Consider the following 14,718-nt stretch of genomic DNA (forward strand, 5'->3'; position numbering starts at 1 on the left):
CTCGCTCCTCACATCCTTTGTGGAAAAGAAATTGTTGTGATTCCCCATTTACCTTATTGTGGAAGAGCGATCTGTCAGGAAGCAAACATTTAAGCAGCACCTTAACACAAACGTACTATATCTACAGGATCGGCGGTGGTCCACCAAAGTTCAGGCTGCAAATGGGGTCGTTCTACTTACTACAAAAGCAAAGTCTGCTCTTCTCTGCCTCTTTGCTTTGCTTTTGCACTGACAGCCTAACACAGCGAGCTTTCGGAAAAGTCTTCCTACCGCTCAGAAGGAAGCCTGAGAGGCGCCCTGAAGCTGACGAGGCTATGGCCATGCGGAAAAGAGCCGAGCAGCACTCTGCACACGCTCAGATGTACAATTTTTTTTTTTTTTTTAGCACGGTGACACACGCAACAGGCGAAAAGCTCCGGCGGGCGGGCGCATTTGGCTCCCGGTGCCAAGGAAAGGGTAAGGGGCCACCACGGCGGAGAAGCGAAGAGATCCGGGTTGGGGAGAGACGGGGGGGGGCTTGGTTCTCGCCCTTTTTTTCCCCCCCTACCCCTACCCCTCCCTCTCCGCCAGGCTTCCGAGAGTTGATTGAAGAAGGCGGAGGAGGAGGAGGCTCCTCTCCCTTCTCCTCCTCCTCTGCTGGCCTGGCAGGCCGGCCGGCCGGCCGGCCAGCCAGCCGGGGGTGGGTGGGTGAGAGAAAGCAAAGGAGGGAGCAAGGCAGCCAGCCAGCCAGAGGGGAAGGGGGAAGAGAGAGCGCGCGCGAGAGAGGTGGGCAGAAGGAGCTTCGCGGAGGAGGCCCGTCCCCTTTCTCCCGCCTCGCCTGAGACGAGGAGCCCGTCTAGAGAGCCGCGCCTGCCTGTTTTGCACCCTTTGTAGAAAGAGCCGGCAGAGGGAGAGCGAGCGAGCGAGCGAGCGGGGAGGCAGCAACGCGGCGCGCCGGGGATTTCCAGCCTGGGCTAGGAGGAGGGCGGGAGAGGAAGTGCGGAGGGGGGGGAAGAGAAGAAGAAGGAGAGAGAGGAGAGAGCCAGCTGGGGCAACGCATCAGGGACTTTCCAACCGGGGGCAACGCGAGGCGGGTGCGTTTTGGCCGGGCTTAAGGAGGTTGCTGCAGGCGGCGCCGAGGGGCGGCTCAGGCTCCGTCGGCCGCCAAGCCGGGGAGAAGCTGGCCGCCGCGGGTGGCTCTCCTTTTCCAGCAGAGGCGCGGGAGTCTCCGAGTTCGGGGTGTGTGTTTATGTCTGCGCGGGGGCGTGTGTGTGTGTGTGTGTGCGCTTTGGGGAAGGGGGGAGCCCCGAAAGCAGAGGAGAGAAAGCAAGCAAGCAAGCCCGCCCGCCTGCCTGGCTGGCTGGCTGCTTGGGTTGCATTGCTGGCCGGCGTCTTGCGCCGGGCGGTGGGTTGGGAGGCGAAGGCGGTGTGAGTGAGTGGGTGGGTGTGAAGGCGAGAGGAGAAGACGTGACTGCAGGAGGTTTCCTCCCCCCCCCCTCTCGTTCCCCGGTTCCTCCGGGAGCATTCATTGAGGCAGCTGCCCTGAGGTCCGGGCTGGCGTGCCTGGGAGGGGAGGGGGAGAAGGCAAGGCGGGTGCTCGTCTTTCTCGGCCAGGGTGGCGGCGGCGGCGGCGGTGCCTCAGTCTCCCTGCCGAGGCTGGAGCTGCGAGGGGTGGAGAGAGAGAAAGAGAGAGAGAGAAAGACGAAGGAGGTCCGCTCCGGTGCCTTGAAAGGGGTGGAGACGGGAGAGCTGAGCAGGGAGTCTGTGGCGGCGGCGGGGCTGGCTTAGAGGGTCGGTGGCGGCCACAGAGGTGGAAGGACCCCCCCACACTCACCTCCTCGCCAGCACTGCTGCTTCTCGCCTTCCCTTTCTAATTAAGGTAGCTAGCTGCTGGAGAAGGCGGCTTTCTCGGGGACGATGCAAGGATTGGATGGCTGCTGCTGCTGCTCCTACAACTACACGGGAACAACCGTATTCTGCTTCCATGCTTTATATGCCTCTCCAAGATAAGATGTATTCGCTGCTTTGGCTGCTGCTGCTGCTACAAGTCAATGCTTCCTCACCGCTGGCTGCTCAGACTGCTTTCCCCAGATACGCCTTCAACCTCCAAGCTGCTGCTGCTCTATTGCTTCCTTCTCTCTGCTCCCCGCTTTCTTTCATCCTTTGCCCCCTCCCTTGCTTGGATCTTAAAACATTGCTGTTTTAAGAGAGAGAGGAAAAAAAATTAGATATATGGCAAGCCCCCCTTCCCCCCAACAACCTTCTTAACGTTTCGGTGCTGCAGAATGGAACCGATCAGTAAGTCCTTTAATGCAGAATTGGACATGAATTCTCATTTTTTCCCCCCTTTGCATGGATCGTGAAGAGAGCATGCTTTATTTCCCCACCTCCCATTGCTGCGCTGTTAAAGGGGGGTCGTTTGCGCGCATTTGGTGGGCTTTGTGTTTGAATGCAGAACGCTCTCCCAGTTTCTGGTTCTCCATATGCAGTCGGTGTGGGCGGGCTCTTAAGTTTTAAAGGGGAAGTGTCTGTCTGAAAAAAAGCTTTTGGGGCGGGGGGGGACCCCTGCTCTGATTCACTTGTGGAGAAGTGTCTGATCGTACCAAGTTTGCATCTTCAGAGAGAGAGAGCTTCATTTTGCTGGATGGCTTCACCGTGATCGAATGGACGGTGGGGGCAGGTTAGGTGTTTGGATTTCAGTCCATGTTAGCTGTGCAGGATAGGGAAGTTGCAAATCCTGCAATCCTGTACAGGATTTGCCACTCGAAGTTGAGGGCGGGTATCAGGACGGGAAAAATTAGGTGAAGTGTAAGCTTACCTTTTCTTGTGGGGAAAAACAGCTTGTTTGTTTTCTGTTTTGTTCTTTCATAGGGATAGCATTGTAGCCAGTGCGGACGAAGAGGTGGCTGTTTGGTACAGGGCGCTGCAAGAAGGTATTACGGCCTTTATGTTACAAATTGGGCTGCTGCTGTTGTAACCAGTGGTGCTTTTGAGATGTGCATGCTTCTCACATGTAGAGAATGTTAATTTGTATATTGTTGCGTCATGTTGTAGGGGGCTGTGCAATAGAATTGATTTGAAAGTTTATACTGAGTCATTCCTCTGCAGATAAATCTGTTAATTGCTAAAATAGCAACTATAATGTTTTGTGGAATGTATTTTTTTATTTTTATTTTTTGCTTTCGTTTTGCAAGAGAAGGGATCAGTTGCAAAGATATATAATTAGATAATGCAAAAGCTATGATTAAAGGAGGGAAAAACGTAGTTGCACTTATAATTCTAGACATGTCTCCATAGTGTTTTACCACAGTATTGCTGGTATATGATTTGGATGAGGCTACCAACTGAATAGAGATTACTGCCTACATTTATCTCCACATTTTTGTTGTATTTATCATTTTATGGTAGCAGAATAGAAGGAATGCAAAAGCTTTATGGATTTTAGGCTATTGTGGATTGGTATGTAATAGATGGGGGAGAATAGTTGCTGATTGATAGTGAGAACCTAATCCTGTACATTCTGATCAATGCTGGTTTTATGGGATGAATCTAGCTTTGCAGAGTCCAATTTTGCCTGTTATGGACCTCGGTGAATGAATTTCTGTTGACAGCTTTCATCTTACAATTGCACCAGTAGTATTCTACTCTTAATGTAAGTCTATAAAACAGAGAAGAGTCTTTCTGGCATATGCTGTTGAATGCAGTACTGTATCATGAATGACTTAAAACATGGATTCTGTGAATGACTGTTTCATGCATATCTGAATTAGTGACTAGTTGTGTATGGAAGCTAAATTAGAACTGATGTCCACATCTTCATCTGCAGACCTTCTTGCTTTTGTATTCTAGTAAACCATTCTGTTTGATCACAGTGCTCTTGCTGTTTGAAATAATACAAGGTAATTTTGCAAAGTTGTGATCTGGTTTGAAGCATCTGTGGGAAGAATATACTTGTGCACGTATAGTTTAAAGCATTTACTGCTAAGATGTTCCATGTATGATACAGAATTACTTTCATGTCTGAATACGTGGTTTCATGTTCATCCCCGGGAAGCCCCTGAAAGTACTGGCTAATAATGGAAACAGTGATAGTGCATGAGGTTAGGCAGCTGAAGTTCTTTATATGTAGAATATACATATGCTAGTGCTTTTAAATGCTAAGCTGCTTGTGCTTCTAAGTGACAAGTTGTATAAGTGCCATATTGGTCCCCAAACCAATGGTAAACTATTGAATTGAATCTTGGTTGACTATTTTCTTTGGCATTGATGTCTTTAATCCTCGTGGGAGTTAACCCCACGAGGATTTGGGTGCTGCAGGATATGTAAAAGTCATAAGGTTTTTATCCCCTCATGGAACCAAGCAATAAAGCAAGATGATATGTTATGATAGTTGAGTTCCAGATATTCGGAGAGGCTGACAACTTGGACCGTTCTAAGGGAGGCATTAGCATCTAATGTATGTGTTATTGCCATTTTTGTCTCTGGTGGGTACAATATATGTCATGGGGCTAAATATAAGAAGTTCTATGATATTTCTCTACATGTACTTTGTGCATCTGAGATTATAAGAAGAACCTGCTGTATTAAACCCAGAATACCATGTTGTCCAGTGTGCTGTTTTCCACAGTGGCTAACCAGATTCTTGTGGAAACCTGAGACATAGGATATGATGGGAGCAGATGTTTCTTCTTGTTGTTCGCCAGTAGTCAGTATGTAGGATCAGACTGCCTCTGATCCTGCGATTTGTCCAAAGCCATTATGACTAAAAGACGTTGATAGTCTTGTCCTCCATAAAGTTGACTGTGGTCACTGATGATAAGTGACAACTAAATTCTGGAATTTTCAGGAAATGAGCAGAAAGCAAGGCTTCCATGTTTATGAGAATTCAGAATCCCTGGATGTAATGTGGGTTCTGCATACACAGACTGGTGCCCTTAAATGACTCCTATGTTGCAGTTCATAAAAATGTGGCAAGATCTAAAGAAACGTGGATTGGGACAGTTGAAGTATCCATCTGGGAATTGGGTTAATTTACTTCTGGATGTTCTCTTTTTTTTGTTGCAGGTTCAGATTTTGGCTAATTTTAGAAATCAGTGCAAATCTGTGCCATTGACAAAGCAACATGAATTTACAACTATCTAATGACATTTTTTAGTAATTCTTTCTTCTTAGAATGACCCTATTTAGGAAAAGCAGGCTACTCACTGTTTTATGGGAAGGTTTTCTTAGTCAGTTTCTCATCAAGTGGAAAAGTTAAATTATAATCACCATTTTCCTTGATCAGTGTTTGAGCAGTTCCATATGAACTCCAGAAGTAGAATTAGTGTGTGGCACACAGCAGTGATATTACATATTTTCTGCCTTCAAGATGCAATGGCTATCTATTGTGGGCATAGTTATTTGCATAAGGTCCACACATGTGAAGTATAAAATATTCAGTTCTGATATGTGCAGTCAACTAGAATGATGCAAATGGAAACCTAATGCAAACATTGCACCTGCGTGTAAATCACCATTGGCTCACTAGTGTGGACTCCCCTTCTCATTTGTAACTTCTTGTGTCAATACTGAGAGTGGCTTGAATCAGCCTATTATGCAGGAGTGTCTGACGGAAACTGAGTTTCCACATCAACCTATGCAGTGCTTCCAGATTCTCTTTTGCAATCAGGTCTTCCTCTCCCGCTGGAGCTTGGACAATATCATGGCTGATGCAACAGAATGACAGTGTTGTGCTGAATCTCAACTATTCTAATGGTGGTTGTGGGTTTTTCAGGCTCTTTGGCCGTGTTCTGAAGGTTGTTCTTCCTAATGTTTCGCCAGTCTCTGTGGCCAGCATCTTCACATTCTCTGAAGAGTTTTCAGTGAAGATGTAATTCCTACATATCTTTTCCCATTTACTTTAGCAAGCAGCTTGTATTTTCTGTTTTTCACTAGCTGAAATTCTGTTGATTATTTATTTGCTTGTTTAAAACATTTATAACCTGTCTTTTGCTTAATAAAGGACCCAAGGTGGCTTTCAGTACGAAAAATAAACAGTGTCAAAATGTAAAAATACTACATTACAGTACTGAATAAGAATTTGATATAATATTATAACTAGTAGATAAAAACACTTTCAAGAACACTGAATATCAAAAATACAACAGCCCCATTATAAGAATTCCATCTAAGGCAGCTTGTCACTAAGAGAAAGATTTTCTGATCTTTGCCTGCTTGTGGAAGAAGCAAAGATGGAGACAGCCTGGCTTCTTGTGGGAGGGAGTTCCAGAGCAGCAACAGAGAAGGCCCTCTCTGATGTCCTCACCAGGTGCATCTGTGTAGGTGGTGGCACTATGGGAAAGGCCACCCTGATGATCTTAAAACTTGGTTGGGCATGCTTATATAGGGAGATGCAGTCTTTAGGATAAGTTGGGCCCAAACTGTTTAGGGCAGGGATCAGGGAACTTTTTTACCTTTTACCCCCTCAAAAAATTTATATACGCCAACATTACCCACTTGATTTTAAAGGAAAGAAATCATACATTATTTGAATTCAAAATCTTATTGAATCTACAGTATTCAAAATTACTTTGAAAGCTTCAACTGACTTGAAAACTTCAGGTTTTGGAGAAATGATGTTGCTTCATATTGGATATGAGAGCATCAATATTGGGGCTCTGCTCATCCTCATTACCCCCAGAATTTTCATTTTTACCCCATTTGGGGTAATTTACCCCTGTTCCCTGACCACTGGTTTAGGGCTTTATAGGACAAAAACAGCATTTTGAATTGTTCCCAGAAATGGACTGACAGGCAGCAGATGAGTTGTGGCAGGGTTTATTCAATTCCTGTAACCTTTTCCAGTCCCTGATGAACAATCTGTTTGCAGCTTTTTGGACCCACTGAAATTTCCAAGCACTTCTAAAGGTAGCCTGACATCAGGCGTGTTACAGTAATTTAGACGTGTGTCCACCCTGGCCAGATCAGACATCTCCAGAAATGGTGCAGTACTGTTAACTTTGCAGGTGCACTCCTCGCCACTATTGAAACTTGATTATCCAGGCTCAGGGACAAAGTCAGAAGAATACTTAAGCTGTACACTAGTGCTTTCAGAAGGGGTGTAACCCTATCCAGGAGAGAGTGGGCCTTTATTCCCTGATTTACTGTTTGAGTGACCAGGAGTGCCTCTTGTCTTTTTCGAATTAGGTTTCAGTTTATTCGCCTTCCATCCAGTCCATTGCTGACACCAGACACTGATCTAGAATCAAATTGAGATGGAAATGTGAGATAGAGTTGGGTGTCATCTGTTTATTGGTGACTCCAAACCCCAGCATTCTGGGCAGCCTCTCCCAGTGATTCCATGTAGATGGTAAGGTGTATGAGGGACAAAACAAATGCCAAGGGACACCACAGGCCAATGGCCAGGATGTCAAACAGGAGTCACCCAGCATCACCCAGTTGTCCCCTCCAGGAAGGAATGGAGACACTGCCCAACTATGCCTCCAAGTCCCATCCCAGAGAGATGGCCCAGTAATGAAAGCTGCAGAACCCACAGGGCACACTCTGTTTAGTTTGTGGCTTAAGTCATTCACCATCCAGTGACCAAAGCAGTCCCCATCCCGTGATCAGACCCCAAAGCTAGATTGAAATTAGCTTGGTAAGTCACAACTAGAGTAAACATAGTGGGGAATCTGGTGAGTCAACTCATCCATAAATTTCATTGTCTCTGTGGGTGGCGTATATGATAAGCAGTGGGATTTCACTCATAGAGTGACTGAAGTATTCTGAGTGTCTACATTTTATGTGTTCTGCAATTTCTTGATCTTTATTCATTTATTGTAGTTATTCTTGGTTGTTTATCTCACTTGAAAAAGTTCTTAACGTCCTGGGATGAATCCACATTTCAGGTAGTTCTGTCTTCCTAATGGTAGCCTGCGTTGGGGTCCATAGTTCCATGTAATGCAGTACAACTAGTGCCAGCTCTGAAACTCAATTTTATTTGTTGTTGTTGTTACATATTACATTCTTCATCATAAGGAGGCTGCTCCGAGCCATTTCTGATTTGGTTTCATGGCATGGCTATGACCCAATCTTCCTTCAAGCAAGATCTAAGATCTTTAGATTTGTCAGCATGATCAACACTTTCATTTTAGACTTTTAACTGAATTTTCCAATCTCAACTTTCATTTTGGATGTTTAACCAAGTGGGTTTTGCTTTATTTTAAGAGTTTCCTCTTATGAACCCCTATCATATTACAGCTTTTTTGGGGTGAGTGTGTGAAGAAGTGAGGATAGTCAGAACTCATAAATATCTATATATGTATTAAAGTGTTTCTATGTGAATGCTGTTTTAGAAATATTTAATTTTTTTATATATGTTCTACCACAATAGTATACAGCTTATTTGATGAAACTGGCCTTGCTAACAATTTATTTTGTGAGAGTTGTCTTCAGTGCTAATTCCTGAGACATGACAGGAACTATAGCAAACATATTCTGGTTTTTGCAATTGAAATTGATAGTACGATTGATAATTTTGACATCATTCTCATTCATGTCAGTGTCATGGGTGAATGAGGCCGAACCTTGTGTTCATAGCCAGGCTGCATCACGTTGCCTGTCCCATCATGTGATGCTGTATATCGAGCAGCAGAATTACTCACGATGGAACTTCTTTTGGATCTTCTTATCCTGCCAGACCCAGTTTTTTTTTAAACTCTGAAAAATGAAGGAATCCCTTCTTGATCATGACTAGGAAGTATAATTTTATACTGCAGTGTGATCTCAGATCTAAAAGTGAGTGGGTGGATCATCTCATTTCTATTAATTTTAACTTGCTGTATCCTCCCAGATTAGGATGAGTAACCTGAAAGAATATGTAACATTATATTAAACTGCTTCTGAGGCAAAATTAATTAATAGACAATAATGTACTTCTTTCCTCCTACCTGTTTTTCACTAGATGTCAAAATTAGCCCAAATAGAACACCCCATTCAATTTCAATATATCTGGTAGATTTACTAGATTTAAGGACATACTGGGATGTGCTGCTATTAATCTTTGAATTTGTTATACAGATGGCAGTGTGCATTGTGTTTCCCTGTTAATCTACGGCAGTAGTTTTCAACCCAGAGTCCCCAAATATTCTTGGACTTCAGCTCCCAGAAATCCTAGCCAGCACAGCTAGTGGTGAAGACTTCTGGGAGCGTTCAATGTATTCTCAAAGGCTTTCACGGCCGGGATCCGATGGTTGTTGTGGTTTTTTCGGGCTCTATCCAACAAACAGCAACAGAACATGGACAGAGTTTCTACTCCAGTTCTCTGAAGATGCCGGCCACAGAGATTGGCGAAACGTCAGGAAGAACAACCTTCAGAACACTGCCAAAGAGCCTGAAAAACCCACAACAACCAACTTCTGGGAGCATTAGTCCAGGAACATTTGGGGACCCAACATTGAGTATCACTGATCTAGGGTGTCTTATTGGGTGATAAAGACTCTTGGTGTGATGGGTGGGACTCATATGTAGTTTTTTTTTTTAAAAAAATGGGACATTAGCCGCCCAGAGTGGTCGAGCAGACCAGATGGGCGGGATACAAATCAAATAAATAAATATCGTCTGCACCTTGAGTGGTATTGATTTAATTTGTATCCTGTCTTTGTCTCCAAACTGGGACCCAGGACAAATCAAAACATGATTAGAAAGCTGTGACAACTAAAAATAAGTTATAATGTTAAAATACACAGAAACTATCAAAGAACTAAATTAAAATGGTCCAAAATGTACTTTAGAAAAAGAACTGCAGCAGCATCCCTTTGAAAGCCCTTTGATTAGGAGTCAGTATGCTAAAATAGAAATATCTTTGGGCACTGGTTGATGGATAATAAGGAAAGGACAGTCTACCTTCCCTTGGAAGGAAGTTCTACAGCCCAGGAACAGCTGTAGAAGTGGCCCTTGTTCCTAGAAAGATTGCTAGGTCTTTCTCATTCTTTCCAAAAAGTGTTAGCCAATGGTGACTTATATCTGAGTACTGCTGAGCTGGAAGGGACCCTGTGGATCACCAAGTCCTGTTAAAAAGGCACACTAGGGAATTGAACTCCCATAAACCAATGAGCTATGCAGCAGTTCAACTTTCTTAGGGTCAGATTAGACTCTCCTTTTCTGTTGTAGCCTACAAATAGAAGACCAATGAGTGCTCCATTTTTAAAGTCAGGGGCGGGAATGTACAGTGGTGCCTCGCGAGACGAATGCCTCGCGGGACAAAAAAGCTGCAAGACGAATGGTTCTTTCGATTGCTATGGTGCATCGCAAGACAGCTTCTTCTATGGCCGTGCTTCGCAAGATGATTTTTATTCGAGATCGAAAAAATTTGCAATGCATTCCTATGGGAAGCCGCTTTTCGCATGACAATTTTTTTCACAAGACAGCGCTTCTCGCGGAACGAATTACATTCGTCTTGCGAGGCACCACTGCACTCGGGGTGGATAAAAGTGAATGATTTTGTTAAATCTGATTGGTTTAAATAATTTCGATTTTTAAAATTTAAATCTTAATGTAGGTTGCTTTGATTTAAATCAGATCCGCCCTGGACATGCTGTACCCTTTGTACACTGTGGTGCAGTTCCCATTAACTTTAGCAAAACCATGGCAATGAGTTCTTGGAAGTGCTGCTCAGCAATGTCTGAGTGGCCCATAATTTGTTCACTCCAGAAGTAACATGAGGACTTTTGGTCATTGAGCTCTTCATGAGAAACTGATGAACAGATATGTCATCCTTTCACTTCACAGGAAATTCTATTTTCCCTCTTCTGGCGGTGAAGATATAGGTTGGAACCGGGAGTGCTGCTACCCTGAGTGACTTGGGGAGACTGACATGGATAAATGACCATGTGCTGTTCCTTGCCCTGCAAATCAGGAGTCTTTTGAGAGTTGAAAGTAGGGAACAGGAATACAGTATTTTGTTTCTGGTGTACCAATCCTTCTCTGTCTTTTTCTCGTGATTATTTATTTAAAAATAGTGTTTGTTTATGTAAAAATATTTCTATTTTCCAGTAAATACAAAATAAAAATTATACTAAAACCAGCACAGCTACCTTAAACCACATCACAGAATGAAAAAATGATAACACAAATGACCACACATCCATCTTCTCAAAAGCCATATCAAAATATAAGGCTTCAGTACTGCCTAAATCCACAAGTAGCTAAGCAAGATTGTAAAAAGAGATTCCCAGCTGGGGCACCAACACCAAGAAGGCCCTGTTTGGCACGCCCCTATGCTTTTCTCACACGGCGTTCTTTTATGCACAGTAGACCCAAGAGCTACAATGGTGAAAATCCATAGGGCCTGTCATTTGATAGGAAGATCTGAGGAAGAAGGTTGCCACTGTGCCTGGAACTCTCTGGATATGAATAAGCAGACCTGCTTCAGCAGTCTTCCAGATAACATCCTAAGACCTATGGCTAGAGTACTATCACCCTAATGGTCAGCTAGTTTATGTCCAAGTGTGCCTGTTATAGTAAAGTAGCTACTTATTCCACAGCCTTTCAAGGAAAGTAATGACCGGCTGTAAAACCATTTAATATGGAGGTGGTGATAAATAGGAGATTTTAAGCATAGAATGAACGAACACTTGCTGTATTTGGCACTCTCTTGACTTGTGAAAGCCACTGCCGCATACCTCAGGCTAGACCATGGTAGTGAACCTTTGGCATTTCAGATATTTGGATTATAATTCCTTTATCATTGGCAATACAGACTGGGGTTACTGGAACTCTTAAATTGTGAGATTCTCGTATGGATTATTGCTGAATGGGTCCTTCACCTTTAGGATATGAGGTTATTGGAGGATCTGTTTTTGAGTGAATGACACAGTTGTATCAGCTTCCTCTTCATCTCAGAATGTATGAAATACATTTATTTCCTCCGGTGAATCCAAATAGAAAGATACCTGTCTCCACTTTGTGATTGCAACAGCTATGTGAGGAGGGTGATGAATTCAAGGACATCCAGTGAGTTTTATGACTCAGTGAAGACTTGAACACTGCATCTCACAAGCCCCACCACATCATACTGGCTTTGATGAAGCCCAGACTGAAAAATCCAAAGATGACATTTTCACAAAAGCTTAATACAACACAGTGGACCCTCTACTTATGGAATTAATCCATATTGGAACAGTGGCTGCAAGTCAAAAAGTCTGTAGGTCGAATCTCCATTGACCTACAATGCATTGAAAACCGATTAATCCCATAACCACCAGTTTTTATTCTATTTTTGTTCCATTTTGGTTTTTTTCTGGTCTGTAAGTCGATTCTCCGGCTGCAAATCGAATCTAAATTTTGTGGCCAGAGAAGTCTGTAAGTCGAGCCGTCTGTAAGTCGAGGGTCCACTGCATTATCCTTGAAGGTGGTTTTGGCTTGCTTTCTTGCAAAATGAAAAAACAAAAACAAAAAATGGATTATGCCAAGCAGTGCTTATATGAAATTATGTCTAGATTAATTAATGGAGACCTTCCAGAACATCAATAGATCTTGTACTTTTCTATTTCTGAAGTGTTCTGACAAATTGTGTGTAGATATATGGCACATTGTAATTAAGATGATTAGGAAAGAAGTCTCAAATATGATCCTTCAAACAACTTTTTTATATGTAAAATGGTAAGTGTTTTGACATTTGCACTTTCCTTCAAAATGTTCAACAAAATATATTTATTTCAGAAGGCAGACTTGCAGTGAAACAGAGAGTAAGATAGCAAGCAAAATTTTAAACCATTCCACCCAGATTATTGTATTAATAATCAAGAATGGTATTATCTGGCATATGGTCAAGAACACTCATAATTGCCCCCAATAGTGACATGAACTGCCTTACCTGAAACTAGGTTGCTACTCTGAATACACACTGGCACAGGATGTATTCAAGTGACTACTCATAAGTCTCTTGACTTACTGAAGAATCTTTTACCTCAAACTTTGAAACAGTCTTATTTTGAAGTTAGGTCAAGGAGAAAAAAATAACTTGAATCAAGGGGTTGTTCTCAGTAGTGGCTTGGAACAAAATCTCAGTGAAACATAACTGATCTACAGGTACTGGAGTCAAGCTTCTGCACAAAACCTGTGTACAATCCTGACAAATTCAGGTAGCAGGCTCAAGGTTGAATCAGCCTTCCATCCATCCAAGGTTGGTAAAATGAGTTTCTAAACCATCCAGAGATTGCTCTAACACTATGGGGTGGTGGGCTCTGACGCATTTTTGATATCACCTGGCAGGACAAAGTTTCAGAGTAGTCCTAGATCGAGCTGGAATTTTTAGCATGTATATATTACTGAAACAGCGAAATCTATGTTGGCTTGGGCATGTCGTGAGAATGGCTGATGGTCAGATTCCGGAAGATCTCCTGTATGGAGAATTAGTGCAGGGAAACTGGCCCAGAGGGAGACCACAGCTGCGATACAAGGATATCTGCAAGCGGGATCTGAAGGCCTTAGGAATGGACCTCAACAGATGGGAAACCTTGACATCTGAGTGTTCAGCCTGGAGGCAGGTGTTGCCTCACGGCCTCTCCCAATTTGAAGAGACCCTTGTCCAGCAGGCCGAGGCAAAGAGGAAGTCACAAAAGCAGCAAAACCAGGGAGCTGGACGGGACAGATTGTATTTGTCTTCAGTGTGGAAGGGATTGCCACACTTGAATTGGCCTTCTCAGCCACACTAGATGCTGTTCCAAGTCCTCCATGCAGAGCACGTTACCCTAGTCTCTCGAGACTGAGGATGCCTAATCTCTAATGGGGTAGTGGTATATAAGTTGAAACAATTGTAAGTGACGTGTAGAAAGGATGTAGGAATTTTAGCAGTTTGTAAGCTAAAGATGAGTGACCTGTGTGGTGCTATAGCAATAATAATAATAATAATAATAATAATAATAATAATAATAATAATAATAATAATAATAATAATAATAATAATAATAATAATAATAATAATAATAAGCTACATCAAAAGAAGGCCAAAAGAAGCAATAGTATCCCTCTATTCTGCTTTGGTCAGATCTCTCCTGTTTTACTGTGTTCATTTCTGGGTAACAGGATATCAGCGAGGTGGAATGTGTCCCATGGAAGGTAACCCTAGCTGCCTAGAGTGGTCCGAGTTGACTAGATAGGCAGGATATAAATAAAAAATTTTAAAAAATAACCCAAGGTGGAAAAAGTTCTGGAAAGCAAATTCAGTGAGGAACAGTTAAGAGGATTTAGTGGCAATATAAGAGCCATCTTAAAACTGGAAAGACAGCCACATGGAATATGACTTGTTTTCTGCAGTTATAGAAGGTGAGTCATGAAGTACTGTGGTGTCCCGCAAGACAGTGTTAATTCGTTCTGCGAAAATCGCTGTTTTGAGAAAACATCATCTTGTGAAACACTGTTCCCCATTGGAATGCATTGAAATCCATTTAATGCGTTCCAATGGGGAAAAATAGTTGTCATCTTGTGAAAATTGCCCATAGAGAAACTGTTTTGCAAAGTGTGGATCAGCTGTCAAAATCACTGTTTTGCGAAAAACGGTCCCTAAAACACCTGTTTTGTGAAGCGCGGATTCAGCTGTCAAAAGCGTTGTCTTGCGAAAAACAGTTCCAAAAAAAACCACCATCTTCCAAAGCACGGACCAAAACATCGTCCAGCAAAAATCGCCCATACGAAACACCGTTTTGCGAAGCGCTATAGTGATTGCAAAAACTCACCGTCTAGCGAATAAACCGTTTTGCG

The 14,718-nt window shown here is 43.2% G+C and overlaps 1 protein-coding gene across 11 annotated transcripts in view; it reads left to right on the plus strand.

Annotated features, from left to right (window-relative positions):
• Nucleotides 1-899: 899 nt before the first annotated feature.
• The window catches only part of TRAF3 (TNF receptor associated factor 3), a 137,519-nt gene continuing 123,700 nt past the window's right edge, over nt 900-14,718 (plus strand). For 3 of the 11 annotated variants that reach the window (XM_020793595.3, XM_078383802.1, XM_078383803.1), the window contains exons 1-2: nt 900-1,073; nt 2,851-2,912. The gene's annotated coding sequence lies outside the window, so the exon portion shown is untranslated. The other 8 variants (XM_020793598.3, XM_078383804.1, XM_020793591.3 and 5 more) reach the window with 7 other exon arrangements.

This window comes from Pogona vitticeps, chromosome 1 (genome assembly GCF_051106095.1).
Source record: "Pogona vitticeps strain Pit_001003342236 chromosome 1, PviZW2.1, whole genome shotgun sequence".
Lineage (NCBI taxonomy): Eukaryota > Metazoa > Chordata > Lepidosauria > Squamata > Agamidae > Pogona > Pogona vitticeps.